Source organism: Haliaeetus albicilla, chromosome 4 (genome assembly GCF_947461875.1).
Source record: "Haliaeetus albicilla chromosome 4, bHalAlb1.1, whole genome shotgun sequence".
Taxonomy (NCBI): Eukaryota; Metazoa; Chordata; class Aves; order Accipitriformes; family Accipitridae; genus Haliaeetus; species Haliaeetus albicilla.
This window is the reverse complement of record NC_091486.1, coordinates 9,003,106-9,019,843: the sequence shown is the minus strand read 5'-3', so window position 1 is coordinate 9,019,843 and position 16,738 is coordinate 9,003,106. Positions and strand designations below refer to the sequence as shown.

General features: G+C 36.9%; 1 protein-coding gene across 16 annotated transcripts in view; it reads right to left on the bottom strand.

Moving 5' to 3' along the window:
* Nucleotides 1-16,738, bottom strand: part of NCKAP5 (NCK associated protein 5) — a 392,323-nt gene that overhangs the window by 110,188 nt on the left and 265,397 nt on the right. The window lies entirely within an intron of this gene.

Sequence of the window (16,738 nt, the reverse complement as noted above, 5' to 3'; positions counted from 1 at the left end):
GATGCCCTTTTTTCCCCCCCAAATTCTTCCAAATGATCACATATAAAACAGTTTTTGAGGAGGAGGAGTAAAAGAGATATAAATAAGCAGGGACAGGCAGCATAAAGCTGTGTGTATTTCCTGAAGTTAAAGACATACATACTCCACACGATGATGCTTTATATAATGCATATACACTTGATAAAGCATAGAAGTACAAGCATGGAAAAGCAGAAGTCCCAGCAAGACTCCTTTTTTTTATCACTCATCCCCTGAATAAAGGGCTGAGCTGTGTGCCTCAGTGCGACACATTGCTCTGCACAGAGACCAAGGCACTCACCTTCAATAAACAATACTCCTAGGCTGCCAAAAGAGAAGCAGCTGCTATTAATGAGGGGTACAATGCCAGACAAGAGAAAGCCCTCTCACTCACAGCCAGGCAGACCCATGAAGCTATATGATGCCAATCCTGTCATACAGCAACACCGACTTGGGCAGTCAGGAAGGAGGAATGCTGAAACGCATTCACCTTCCCCCAAACTGTCACTGTTCTAACAGCACAGGGTGTCTCCCTAGAAGTGTGCAGCTGGGCACAATGTTACAGGCCACGATGCCATCACACAAATGTAAGACGTAAGACTGAATTTTTATGCAAGGAACGGCGTGTGCATGTCATGAAATTTGTTTATATTCTGATTTTCCAATATTTACACTTGGTGATCCTTCCCCTTGCAAACAGTGAACCAGAGGCAGCTGTTCCATCTCGTTCTTTTTTTTTTCTCTTAAGTGATTTGTTCCTTTATGGAACTGTTCTCCCTTAAGAACTGAGAGCATTTCACTCTGACAGACTTACTGTGCTTCCCCATGTAATATTAACAGGCAGTTATTTCCTCTATCAAAGAACTAAAAATAAACCCCCTGGTCCATGAAAAAAGTATGAGATCCTGAAACTGTAAGTGAAACTAAGATTCTTACAATTAACGCAGGCAGATAAAGGCATGCAGTGTGGACCTGATTCATCTTCAAGGGCATTTTGTGTTTAATATCAACTTGCATTTAACACGTACATAAATATCTGAAAAGTCTTACATGAATTAATCGCATCACATTTGGTCAGTTGCATTTGTTTCAATTTTTCTTGCAAAAAGACCACACTCTTCAGGGAAAATCCTAATTCTCTGAAATTAGTAAAGACTAGTTGACTATCTATACATCCAACACTGAAGCTCAATGAAAAACACTCAGTGCAGCCATTTTCAAAGAAAGTATTTGCTTTGATTTGTCCGGAAACATTTTGCAGAAGATTTTGATCAAATTTAAATGTGACATTAAAACCAGTGGAAATACTTCCAGGGCTTTGGGTCCTTCTGAAATGATACATATGGGAACAACTTTGTAAAAAATTCACTTGCCTAATCACAAAACAGGAGTGGTTTTGGTTTTGTTTTTTTTTTTAAATTCAGATCTTGAGGAAAACTCATATACTTTCAGGAGTTTTTCAAGCAATAAGAAAGGCAACTTCAGAATTTACTTTAAATAAGTTAGCCTTCCAACCTTTGCCATTTTGACCATGAGGTTACTGACACAGTGACAATTTTCTACTTTCTGTGTTTCCATTATCCACACCTTCCTGAGTAGCATACTCAACTTCAAGGTTAATCTAATGTAAAGTTTAAAAAGAATAGGGCATTTCAGATCTATGTATGAAAATTAATCTTTGGGCAACTTTATGCCAGCAGAACTCATTTCTTATTTCTCCCCACTTGTCTGGCTGAGATGTTCATAGTAAATACAGGCAATACTACTACCGATTCATGGGGCTGGGAAGTGGGTATGCAAAAAGCAGCCCAAGAGACCAACAGTTTGTCTTTACAGGACACAATTCAGTATCTAAATATAGGAATAAGCCACAAAGACCTTAAGCTCATTTTCTTCAAAAGTTGAAATTCAAGAATTTAGCTATTCCTTTTCACAAATTTAATTTACCTTTTCAAATTTTGGCAGGTCACACTAAAATATTCAATTCAGGAATAGAAAGTAATTTTAGAATCTAATTAATTTTTAAAAAGTGACATTTTTTCTTTAGAAACTAAGATAAATTAAAAACTATAGTCAATGGAATTAAGTAGAAAACCTTGAAATTAAGTACCAAGAAGCCAAGGATTACACATATGTACATACAGGAATTATTTTTTTTTTAATTTCTAGAAATTCTATCTATCAAGCACAGCTCTTCTCCTTTAAAGTGGCTTTTATATATTTTTTCTAATATCACTGGAATGAACATGAAATATAATTTCATAGGTCAATGCGAAAAATGGCCCTCATGCCATAACTGGTACTTCTAGGCTGCTCCATGCACCTGAACTGAAGGGCTGTTATTAAATAATAGTAAAGAGTTCAAATTTGGAGGTAAATTTGGCACTATCTTCAAGGAACACCAACACCAACCTCCTCCTCACTCACCCACTCCCCTCCCCCAGGAAACTAAGCAATTAAGTGTCCTTGGGGTTTATGGTAGAAAGAGAAGATTCAAAACTTTAATGCATTCCTGGTTTTTCCCCATGCGTCTTTTAATGTATAATCAACAACACTATTAATTGTCTCCCATAACCAGTTATTATTTTGGCTCTCACTGCAAGGTGAAACAACAGATGTTTTGCTCGGTCTTCAGACAAAGCAGATGCTGAATTTTTATCAAGAAATATTTTTTTCCCAATTATTTATCCTGTGTTTCTTCATTTAGTTCAAACAAAAATAATTTTGAAATAAAGTGATTTAAACTGACAGCCTGGAAAACACTGATCCCATATGCTTAAATGTCACATTCACTGGCTGTGTGATGGGAAACTCATATCAGTTCCCTGTTATCCAATGATTCTTTAAGTGGGAAAAATCTCATTTTTTCTTCTTCAGAGAAACAGGTATGACATTTTATGAAATGGGAAAAAATATACAACTGATTTCCTTTTTAAAAATATCCCTTGAGTTTATTTTTATTTGAATTCTGAGAAAAAGAATGACTTTTCTTTGCTATACTATGCAATAGATTTAAAGTATTACATGGTTATAATTGATATTGTCACAAAATATTTTTAAACATAATAGAATATAAACCACATTATTTTCCTTCTCCTTTGATGAATCATTTCACTCTATTCCTTTAAAGACTTGGAGTTAAAAGGTTTCCACCACAATAAGCTATTAATGTCAACTGTTTCACAATTCATAACATAAATTTTTAACAAGTTTCTCTGTTTTTAACTACATGGGAGCAGTGAGTTATTTCTGAAGGCAATGTTTCCTGCAATTTCACTTTCTTCATCAGAAGGCACCCATAAGTCAACTGCCCCAGGTATTTCAAAATGAACTTATTTTGATGGCTTCAGTTATTTCTCTCCCTTCCAGCTAGAAGTTGCGAAGCGAAGCGAAGCAGAACAGGTATTGGTGCACTGTATTACAAATAGGATCAAATGCCATATAACATGCAGCAATTGTTTTGTAGCCAATAGCTAACTTCTAATAACTGAATCACAAAATTACTGTTCATTTCTTGCTAACTGAAATAAAACTCTATTTGCAAACATCACCTTGCTTCTCCTGAAAGCTTTGAACATTTTTCTTTTTTGTTTTTTATAGGCACAGTAAGTAGCAAATAATGCACCTCATTCCACACAGCAATACGCGGTAGGTCGATTTCTGCGCTGACATTTGTTAAATTAAAAGTTCTGATTAATTTAATTTTTAATCTTTTAGAGTGGAATAGTGAATTTGCAGAGTAATTGTATTTTGCTCAAAAGAACAACCACCCAGACCACAAATTCTGTCTCTTTGAAAAGCTTCAACAGTTTGGAGTTGCATCTGGTTTTTATGCCCTGCAGACTGTGCTCGCTTCAGAGAAGATGGATGTAGAGGGCTGAGGATCCTTTAGAAACTGTCTGATGTGGCAATACCCGAATGTTATCCTAACTAGATACATGAAATTTCTCCTATTGTGCTGGTTCATATCAGGTGCATCTACATTGGCTTTTTGGCTTGGATGAGCAGTGAGTGTCCTTCTCAAGTGATTTTTCTGATCATCACACTGACCAGGCCACAATTCACACCGCCGTGTGGCCTTGAAGCCAAAGGACTGGGTTTCTTTTACATGAAATTGGAAGAGGAACTCCAACCATTGCTGGGCTTCACCAGAGCTCAGCCAAAGTAAACTCCCCCAAATGTACACAGTGTGGACATCAGGTTCTTAGCACAAACAGCTCAGCTCTGAGGATCTGCTCCTGTTATGCCGCACTGCTTGCTAAGTTAGACAAATAATTATAATAGGCTATCTTCAGATCCTAAATTAATAGTGGTAGACCTAAGGAAGTCAACCGCCAGGCCAAGAACATATCCCATAACACCAAAGTAAAAGATAGGCCTGTTGGGAAGGCTTTTTCCTACATACAACAGAGATGTGCCAGAGGCATTTTTTTACTTGGATAATTTTACAGCTTTGTACTTTATGAAAATAGAAAATATGAAACTATACAGAAACATATACATTAAAGCCAGCTACATGGAAAGTAAATTCTATTTTCATTATATATTATTAAGTGTTACTGTGCAATACTACGTACTTCCCAATTATTTACTTAACCTTGCTCTTCAGCATATAAAATTTATCTCAGATTTTGTTCTTTGTACTCATATTTGCTGGTAAACTACATCCCTAGGAGGTCCAAGAGAAGCCTTAGACCACACACCTTGGGACAATGTAGCAAACTGTAGAAGTTCTTAAAAAAACAAGCTTTGGATGACAGTAACAGTCTCATAGGTAACATACATTAAGTCAATGTTCATGGGATTCAGTGGTGCTCCAGTAAGAAGCTCAGGCATGAAAAGCACAGCAGCAGCAGCCCAACAGCCCGGTCTTGATCTACATAATGAGCCAAATTCACATCACACCTAAGTAAGCACAACTCAAGCGCAGCCACAGGAACTGCACCCATCTTCACATGTCCAAATTTTACAGCCAAATACACTAACACTAGTATCAAACATGAGAAAATGTTGCTGTTATCTTATTCCAAGCTGCTGTTCAAGAGCAGTATCAGTGATTAATCGATTGGCCTAAAGGGAAAATGCGGAGAAAAGAACAAAAATAAATCAATGTATGAAATACTATGCAATGTAATATATACCTAGGATCGATCACATTATTGCTCTGTCAGGTTGGCCTGCAATTGGGAAATATTCCTGCCTGGCAGAGGTCACTAGCAGGGCAAATCAGTTGCTTAAAAACATGAGAAGTTCTCATCTCTTATTTCTATTCAATTTCTCTGTGAAAAATACAGGTTTTGCCCAATACTAGCAAGTTATTTTTCACAGTGAACTAAGAATACCTGTTTTTACCCATCTAATTGGGTAAACTTTTGAATAGTCACCCTGGGGTCACTGTGAAGGACAAAATATTTGATAAAAAGAGTACAAAGACGACCACCACTGGAATGGAAAAAAATATATTCTGTCACACCAAGAGCAGCCAAGAGGAAGACACAAGCTGTTTCCTTAGCAGTGAAGTTATGTCAACACTACACCAAGGAGCTCTGTGAAGATCCACTAAAGGTGGCTGAGGCTGCTAATGCATTGTTCTGCTGGGGCTAATAGCCTGGATTTCAAGAAGTTAATAAGTTCAAATGAAAACTATGCCATGCTACTTTTGCTACCTGAACTATCTTGCATGGCAGGGCACTATATAAAAAGACTATATTGTTTACAAAGCTTGTAACATGGCCTCTTTCTCTGTTTCACTCATCCTGCCTTAATTTAATCAAATTAATGTGTGTCTGTATGGAACAGCTATCTCTGCATGGCACTGTTGAGACACTACAATGTCTAACACAATTGTTTTCGTGATGATACAGATCAGATTTAAGGTTACAGAAAGAACTTTCATTGCTTATTTAAGAAAAAGATTATTACAACTGTCATTATTGGTAATAGCAGTTAAAGTATAATGACAGCAAATGCAATACAGGACTGAAAAAAATTATCAAGGGGGAGGCAACAGGCTTTTCTCTGGCACATGTCTAGGGTCTAAAGAAGCAAACTCCATAAGGTTTAAAAGAAGAAAAAGAAGGAGATATTAGGAGGCAAGTAAGGAGAAACTTTAGCTGTTTCAGCCATATGACCTCTTCACTGAAAAGCCTGTCTCTGCTCATTTCCAGCTTACCGTAAACTGTTAAGAGAAATGCTAACGAAGTATTTCAGCAGAAGAGAGGCAATACAAGAAAAGAAGATTTTAGCTGCTTCTGTCTAAATGCACAGGTCTTGCATAATGCGCAATCCTCAGACCCATTTCTTCAGCTGACCTGAAACTGTTGCTGCAATAACTTTACGGAGGACTTTGTCTAGCAAAGTAACCAATTTGTAAGTATTCTTTTTCTTATATTTTACCAAAAAGCTGAATCACAAACCTAGGTCTTACTCGCTTCCTCTTTTTAGAATAACTTTTCGCTAAAGAACTTAAACATTGAGACCCAGAGCATTTAAAATCAGGATTATTCCGGAGGAACAGACCATTTGGCTGATTGAAGACAACAAGGAAACCTGCAGGCTTATTAAAGGGAAACAGTTGTAATTACTAATTGAGCGTTTCTCTTCTCCTAAATAATTTCCAAGTGTTGGCCTTGTATGAGTACATACTAACCAGAAGAGGATTAGGAAAATGCATGAATCACAAAGATGAATGCGCACTGTCACCACATGTGATGGAAGGCCAGCAGTTTTCACAGGTACTCCTGTAGGAAGGGAAGAAACTCTGCCCTCTAGATGGCATTATGTGCCTGTATATCCCATACGCAACTGCAGAGCCCTGCCAGGCAATCTAATCATTTCTCCACCTGCATAAGAAACATGGGCACATACGTCAAAAAGATCAGATGGCAGTTCTTGGTCTCAATGGGAAGGTGACAGCTGCACACTGCTAAACGGCAGAACAGAGACTATCCTGGGGCAGAGCCCCTGTTTGAGCTGTTTGATGTGGGAAGCAGAGGAAAGGTGCTCTGCCTGAGACGAAACAGGATGGAGGATCTCCCTGACCCCGTATGGGGAAAGGCCACTTACAACTGGCAGGGATGGGCAGTATGTGAAAAAATACAATTAAAAAAAAACAGGAAAAAAAGAAGAGATTGTCCTTACGGAAGAACAAACTTCTCCTTCTACTTGGCGTTTAATAGTACTGTAGATCTTAGCCAGACAAACGTACATTATAACATGTATGTACGCATGTAGGTATACATGTCCACACATATAAGGTTATATTGTAGCCATGTATAGCTGTTTTGACAATACACTGAAATTAAATAATTAGTGAGTAATCGGGCATCTGCAGAACCGTCAGTGAAAATCAGCCATGCGTAATGGACTGAAGTCAGACTACTCCACATTTGATTTATCTATTCTCTTTATATATTTATAACTAATCTTAAAATCTGTGCTTGTCACCATGACAGATTAAGCAGACTTAAAAATAATTGTTTGAGTATTTTCTGCTGTGGGCTATTAAAAGTGGCTGCATAATAAAGTCAGTGAATACTGAATTTCATGAGTATGTTAATCATGTAGATTTCACATGTGTAGTTAAACACGTGGCCGACACATGTGGCCAACACAGAAGCCAACACCCTTATATGCCAGAAGTCAGCACAGTTCCAGTAATTCTAGTAATATGAGCGTAACTATACATGCCCAGAATCCCAGCTATCATCTCCAACTCTGTATTTCTACAAGATGAACAAAAAGGAAATCACCATCAAATTAAGAAAAAGTGCATCGCCATGCAGACCTCATTACTGTTTCATCACCTTCCAAGGCCAGTAAAGAGAAATGAAAAGGGAGAAATTACTTTGCTATTTAAGAGTTGTAAGGGATTCAGCTCTAACAGCTGAGGTAAATTAATTGGGATTTCCTATGCAGCCAGTGGAGAATGTCCACAGAATACTGTTTTTTTCTTAATAATGTTAGTTTGACATGAACTGCAGCTATTTATTTAGTTTATGAACTATACAACTGTCATTACTGTCAGCCAAATTGCACGCATTAGTATGTAAATTAAAATTATAAGGCGTGATTCTAAAATCTCTGTCACACAGAATCTTTCCTCTGAAAGAAGTGCCACTGTGAGCAATGAGAAGGCTCACAGAAGTGCTTGTGTAGAACCGGGTCTGGAATGCATACCTGATAGAAACTATTTAAAAAAACTACTGAGCCTCGCTCTCTGAAATGATAGATGTGTTGGGATAAACACAGTCACCTAGATCTATAACATAGTGTTGGAAGAATCTCATTTCATTCAGCGAAGAGAGTGACTTTTCAATTGTACCACATGCCTGATTGCTAAAAAAGGTAAGTTACATTATCTACTGATTACGTGCAAGAAGGCACACTATACATGGAGAGAAGGGCACTGAAAAACTATCATTATTTAAATTATAAAAGTCAGACTGAAATATCAGATTCCTTCACCGCAACCTAGCAAGGACTCTTTGCAGAAGACGGTTAACATTTATTTCAATAGAGAAAATCTGACAGGTTTAATAAAACCAAGACGATTTTCCTTGACTTCTGTGACTTACCTTTTCTTCACTGACTACACCTATTTCTCAGACCTTCTGGCACCAAATCATTATTCTTTTAGCCATATTCAATACTCTGAACTATTTAAAGAGCGTTTGTTATGTCAGCCAAGTAAGTACCACAGAGCTTTCTCTGTGGTACATAACTGTAAGAAAAGAGCCATTGTGCTGGAATTTGGAATATCATAGAAAAAACTGAATTTATCTGCTTTTACAATAAAAATATGCAATTACATTTGGTTGTGCTAAAATGAACATTAAATGCTTATCTATGTTCTCCTTATTTTTTTGTAAAAATTTCAGAGCTCAATATACTATCTTGAGGATCCTATAGTTTACCTATAATTTTCACAACTGCATGCACCATAATTTAGGCAAAAAATCAACACTATAGGTAAACTAAAGGATCTTCTAAATAGTATCCTGACTAAAATATTAATGTGAACTAAAAATTGCATAGAAGAAATGTTTCTTCTACCTGGAAGATATTGAATTCACTGCCCTGGAAAAGGATATTTTATGTCATTCTACCTTGAGAAGCTACAAATCAGGAACAGCATAAGTTACTCACTCTGCCTTTCCAATGTGCCTTGTACCTCACTTGGTTAGACTGATGTGTGTGATAAGAGCACTGAAATACCTGATGCTAGAAAGCTAGTAACTTATTAAAACCTAAATTGACTGCATGAGCAGGCTAAAGGAGAAAAATTCTGATACGCAGCAAAATTCCCTTTATAGAAGTAGTTGATGGGGTATGACGTGATGTCACACTTAAAACAATAAATGCAGTTTTAAAACTGAACAGAATAGGAACACTAGTCAGAGCATATTCTGTTGAGCACTTTGTTGAATTAGCAAATTTCAACAGCATCTCATAGTAGAAAGCAGAAAGTCCATTCGAAACTTTTTACCTTTTCAACATGTGCCAAAAACTCAGAAGCTCTGCATATCGTGACCCAAAACATTTAACTTCTGAACCACTGCTGTGGTGCTTCATAGGAGATGCAATTCAGTATTCTTTTTTTTCCCTAGACTTAGTTAGAAAAGAAAACAATACCATCTGTTACTCAGACTAAAATTCCCAGGAGGCACCACGGTTGATTTTAGAAATGAAGTATTTTAAGCTTTCATTGAACTGAATAGTCAGAAAAATGCAGATAAGAAAAGGCCTCCACCATGCCTCTTCCACCAGTCATGGAGGTAATGACTTAATGTACAGACTTATTTATATTAAGGCACTCTCCCATTTCAGGAGATGGAACTGTTTGGTGGAACAGTGGATCATCAGTCTCTCTCTGATGATAGCAGCAAATGGTTACAACAATGAAAAACAGAGCAAATCTGAACAGATCTTCCTTCAACCAGTGGGCAGAGCTACTTTCAACATCTCTGTGTAAATCCATATCCCTACTAGATCCCCTTGATTTCTGCATGCTAAAAAAGAAATTGCCATGAATTTTGACTGGCTTAGGAAAAAAGGTGCAAAAGGATAGAGAAAAAAAGAAAGTCCTTTCAGATCCTCAATATTTTACATGTCTGCAAGAAGTACATTCTCTTCTCTTAAATACTCATCACATACTAACTGAATTTAACTCTCTGCCCCGAAGAGATTCCTAATAGTCTTCATCTTCTATTTGAAGTATTATTTCTATTAACATCCCAACTGATAAGGTGCATTGACCACTGAATGCTATTCAGTCTCTGTGCCAACTACCGAGAATGCAGCTTCATGCACTCGTGGGCAGCATGTAGGATGGATGGAAAAGCCACAGTGGAAGGTCTGAACAGCAGGAGGGCATGAGCTGGTAGGAGGGAGGGTACAAACATCTGGGAAGGAGGTGCATTTAAAGACTGCAGCAGGAGTGGGTGAGGACAGAGGGCAAAGAGGAGAGAACCCCAGAGCACAAAGGCAAGAAGAAACAGGCAGCAGCCATGAGATTTGCTTCTCAAAGACTAGGAACAACAGAGCCACTGAAGACCTACAGTAGAAGAGTTCAAGCATCAACATATAGAATACATTCAGCTTGATAGTACTTGTTTGGTTTTAATTTAAAATTTACTCAGTTATTGGGAAGCTAAAGCAGTTTGCCCATACTATTACCAGCAAAGAGCTGGAATAAACTGGGCTGGTTTTGAAACCAGTGATGCAAGTCAATGCTGATTCATTATCAGCCACTGTATAAGTTTGGAAACAAGACCTTTCCTGCCACATCGTCTGATCCCTGCCTATAAAAAAAAGCGTTCTTAGGCACAGTTCAGAAAACTAATTAGAAGAGTCTCCTACTGAAAAGATTTAAAAGTAAAATAATCCAATAATTAGGATTAAGTAGGTTGGCCTTTGGTGACTGATCAGCATAATGCATCTAGTTATGTGGATGGCCAAGGCATTGGGCTAAGAAGAGGTTTCTGGCTGAATCAGATTAAATGCATTGGCTGGAACAAGACTGGTTGCTACAAAATATTTAGAACATCGCTATAAAATATTTAAAAGTTTCATGATTTTTCTATGCATCTAAGTAAAGTGATTCAAATTTCCTGTAAACCAAAATGAAGCACCAGACTTTAAATAAACAAGAATTTTTTCCTCACAGTTATTTTCAGGAACTCAGGCTCTTTGCCCCTGCATACTGTACGTTTCTTTCCATGGAAAATAATATCATTATTAATTTTCTTAACATTTTACATTGTAGTAGATGGAAAACAAGAAAGAAAAAAAGGAAGGGAAAATAATGTAAGAGCAGAACAAAAACCACCAGCACCCCACTCAAAAGAAAGTTATCTTCTCAATCCACTCAAACGAAATATGTACCCTTCTCATATTTCTTTTTTATCTTTTTTATAGTTCATTGATATCATGTCTTTCTTCCTCTGCAGGGTAGTAAAAACATAATATCGGAAATACTTCACATACTTCCTCATTTGTTTAATGGTGATGATACAAGGGAAATTACCCCTCTAATATATTTGAACATTTAGCTTATTATCCTGATTGAGTTTTCTCCCAAAGCTCAATTTATTAAAACAAAACACATCTTTCTATGATGAACTGCAAAGGGCAAGAGGGCAAAATTCTATAATTAAAATTAAAGTGGTTTCGTGGCTCTTCCCTAGCAGATACTGCTTCTACTGCAGCTTAGTTTACTGAAACTTTCATTGAGTCTCACTCACCCGCAAGCAATGAGATTTTCACACATGAATTAGGCTTTTCATTTGATAACTTCAAGGTTACAATTTAATGCTACCCCAGTGGTTTGCTATTTGGTGAAAAATGCAATGTTGTGAGCAGCCTTCAATCATTATTTTTTGAGGCCAATGGCACTCATGCCCATTGCAGAACTTCTGGGAGGGAAGGGGGCCATGCAGAAAACCAGGGGAACCACTTCCTTGTTGACAATGTTTTAGTTTGAATGTAAACATTGCACTTTTAGCAAGGTGTCAGTCGTGTGCCATCATAGGCTAAGGTGAGTAAACCATCTCTTCCAAAGAGTGGATGCTGCCCCCACATAACCAAAACTCATGAATTCTCCATAACAAGGCGATGGTACACTGCTCATCTAACAGAGGGGAGTGGAATGGGACCGTGTGTGGTCAAATGAGGCATGCTCATAAAGCCATGAAACAGAATAGGTGCTAGCAAAAATAAAATGTCCTATCCTAAACGCAGGCACTACTCATCCCATAACAGATGGACATTTTGTCATAAGACAAGCATGGTGCACCATATGATGCAACGTACATGCTGCCTCCTGCCATACAGATCAACTTACAAGCCTCACAGGAGGGAGCACGCCTGCACTATGCTTACATGAAAGACTTCTAGTGACTTCTGCGGGGGAGGGCTGTGGACTCTTCAGAAATGCAGATAAGAAGTCAATCCTGTGCCTACATTCATAGGGGAACCAGCACAGAGACAGGGTTGGAGTGAGTAAGGGTAATTCATATTCTTTTTTCCTGCAGAGTGGATCTAGGATCTATAGTTTAGATGTTCCTTATATGTGGTAACTCAGCATCTAAGAGCTGCATAGACACATCTAGACTCAAAACCTTAATTCTGCCTCTTCTGTAACCTGTTTTCCTCTTTGTTTCCTGTGTAAAACATGTTACCCTACCAGACTAAACCAGGGCATTACGGCACTCTCCTCCAAGTTGTTTCCAGTTCCATGTCTTTGAGTCAAAGTATAAGAGTCAGACAGCAGAAGCCAGAGGAAACCAGCCAAGTTCCTAAGGTATCTGACTGCAGGCCACATTCTAGCTCTTTACCTGTCTACAGATGTGGTACCAAGGCACAAAAAGATGAAATAGACTGTACAGGATTCAGGAAATCTGCAGCTGAGATGGTAACTGAATCCAGTCTTCTTGAGTCTTCATCCAGTATCTACTCACACTCTCCTTTCTTTCTGAGGAATTTAGCGGACATGCAGCATGTGAAAGGATGCAACACCACCAACAAAATTTGTGTACCTTACAGAATCCCTTTTTTAGTGGCAAAGCAGAGCATTTTCCAAAACAACCTCCACTAAGTACTCTTTGGTCATTTAGTTTGGAGCAATCCCAGTCAGCTTACTTTCTTCACAATCAACCAAAAGCAAATACTTTCTAAGAAAGATGCACTACTGCATTTGCAAAGAAGGAAGTCCAGAAGAGCTGGAACATTTCATACAGTTAAACATAGTTAACTCATACTGAATTATCCTTACTGCATAAATGTCTCTGCAAATGACAGACTTTAATAAGCCTTCAAAGCTGACACAGTATTTATCTCTGATTAAATTTTTAAAATCAAAGTAACTATGGCTTTTACAGACATGTTTAGATTAAGACTGACACTAACTCGGTATATCAGTTTAATTCACTTGCAATTATGCAGGTGCTCGGGCAGCCTGTATTTCAGTCATTTAAGGCTAAATTAGGGCAGAGAGCCCATAGCTCCATATTGGTTAACGAAGCTCTGGGACAGTCTTAAGGCCTTTACAGACACAGTTTTTCAGAGACAGAATATTCTCAAAGCTTTCCTCTGTGCACTGTAACTGTGTAAACTATTCTTGCTGGAAACAAGAAATGGTATACAATCTTGCAATGAGAGTCCATATAATACCTAACATACCCAGGAGGGCAAATTAAGGTTTTGTGAAAAATTTCCAACTTACATGCATATGACTTTGGAAATTAACATTATTGTTTTACTGTAATTGTATATATATACACACATATACCTGAAACTGCTGTATGGGGGTTGATGCATGTCCAGAATAAATTATACTTTTTGTACATTTCTGGCTACCATTTAAAAAAAAATTGCAATTCTTCGGGTGATGAAAGCAGATTAAAAAATGAAATTCCACCAAGGAGTTGATATGTTATTCACCGTACTTCATTAATATTTCATTTTTTGCAGCACTCCAAATACACAGAGAAGTTATCAGAGAATTTTTTTTTTTGCTTTGTAAGAGTTAGAAGGCATTTGATCATAACTGCTGAAGTAAATTAAGTGGCATTTCAAGAGCAGCCAACTAAAAATGCTGAAGGCACAAAGCAGTTTTGATATCCAGGAAATCACAATTAATTTCAACTACATAAAATGGGATACAAGATGGTATGAACCATTTGTTATTTGTCATCTGTTTCATTTGATTAGAAACGTATGGTATTTATCAGTCAGTAGAGTGGAAATAGAATTTGCTGTAAATGATAAAGGATGTAAAAAGATTATAGGTAAAAGGAGCAATGGGAGAATATGCATATATATTTCTTATCAAAGTATATGATAGCTTTCACTTGGGCTGACTACAAAGACACTTTATTATACTGATTTGTATTGCTCAGTAAGAAAATTTCTAGGTTAAACAGAAGTTAACAAAACCTAAAAAGTATTACAGAAATTTATTTGGCAATACATTTGACAGCACCCAAGTATAAGAAAAAAAAAAGAAACATTAAATACAACTCCACTATATGGAAGCCATTTAAAGGAAGTTTTCTGTGAAAATGAAGCTTCAACCTTTTTTTCACACTTAGATTTGATAACTTCCTGGTCCATATCCAACAGTCCAAGATGACTACAGTTTTCCTTACATTGCCAGAAATTCCTACAGAAAACTACCACATACCTGATAGCTACCACGCCAGTACTCCAGGAAGGGCAGAAACAATTTATTTCACGTATGGAACAGGAACTCTTTTCCCATATAGACATTCAATATAAAGAAACTAAATAATCTACTATATTGTATATGTACCAGCTAAACTACCCATTTATCCCTGTGCTGGTAGATAGCTTTTCTCTTTTGGTACTTCATTCACTTGAAACCTAGCTCAGACTCATCCAACTTTTTTTGTTTTAATGTGATCCAGTCAAGAGAGCTGCTGAATTTAAACTTTTATATGATAAAAGCGTTTCATGACTTGCTTAAACTTTTCCCTAGATGTACACTGTCATATACATTTATATAGACATATATACATACATAAATACATAAAGTCCCTCATTTCAAGAGAAGCTCACTCGAGCAACAGGACAATGAGTATAGGTAGGGAGGAGGATGGAATAATTTTTCAATGCTCTAACAGACTAGGTTACATCTTGTCATGAGCTACACTTGAGTAACAAACAAACTAATATGAAGAGATATTAAAAGACTTCTTAAAAGTGCTGATATTCATGAAATTATATTAATAGGCATTAATGGTTTAGGTCCCACATTTTGACTATTACTTTTCCTACGTTCTGTTTATAGGCAGTCTTCACATTCTACAGCGCACAGATGGAGGACCAACTTTAGTAAGTACTTTATTAGCCTTGCTGATTTCATTAATTGTGTATGATACAGTAACATCTAATCACATAAAGTAAGATTAAAGATTCTGACACCCACAGCACAGGAACTAACAAACACTAATTTTTCGTTCTTTTCTATACAGACTAATAAAATACTTAGAATAATTACTCTGCAAATAGTAAAGGATCAGAACTGCTAATTGCCTATAACTTAAAAAAAGTATGTCTCAATTAATAAACCATGGAGTCTTTGACATTACGATTTATATTCTTCAAGAGAAAAATCAAGTGCAAGAGTATCTAACATTAAACAACACACAATTAACAACACTTTGCTTTAATTATCTTGGGTCACAATTAATGTTGGCCCTGCAGTTCATCTTTCTACTTTGATAGCTCCTTAGACTATTTATGTAGATTAATTCTCAAAGTATCGGCATTCACTAATATGTGTTTTTGAACAAGCCACTGCATAACACTGACATCAGTGAGGAGACCTATTCACTGACCCTCCAGAACCAGATTCTATCTGTCCATAACGTTATGTTATGTATCTGGGCAATTTGCCACAAATGATAAAGGTTGTGACATTATTGAACAAATTCCTATCAACTGAGGACATAAAGAACTGCAACTGTCGTGCAGACTGATTAAGAACAAGGTGAAGCAAACACAAACCATGCATTTTTGGAAATAAAAGACCACAAGGAACCTACAGTCATTCTCCATCGACAGATAAAGCAAAACTATAGTAAACTGTATATTTATCAGAGTTTTATGGGCCTTAAAAATTCAGTATCGTGTATTTTTTCCCAGGGCAAAATTAGAGTTAATTAATATTAAATGTGTTTATTTTACAAACAGCCTAAGATTTTAAAGGAAAGAAAAATTGTGGACTCTGCCTATACCTTTCAGATTTCAGATTCTGTATTTAGATCCAAACATGATTATAACTGTTCATGTTTTATTTGTAACAAAGTCCTCAAGAACAAAAATGCAGAGTTTTCATTTGATTGGAGTACAACTCAAAACAAAAACTATGATGCAAAAGAGCCTTCATGCTTAACCAAAAAGTATGCCCAGTTTACTGCAAAATGCCACTAAGATTGTTCTAAGGCATTTAGTGATATATATAACACTATATATATATATAACTTGAACAGAAGAGAATGGAGGAAACACTTGATAAGTTAAAAATATGCCTTTATACTAGTTCAAAATTATATTAGAATATGCACAGTCTTATTTTTTTATACACCTTGAAACCCATGCTCCTATCAAGGAGCACAAAGTAAGTTCAAATATATAGCAGTTACAGTCTTACCCACACCTTGCCCGTGGTTACCTAACAAAACTTTTAAACTTTTCC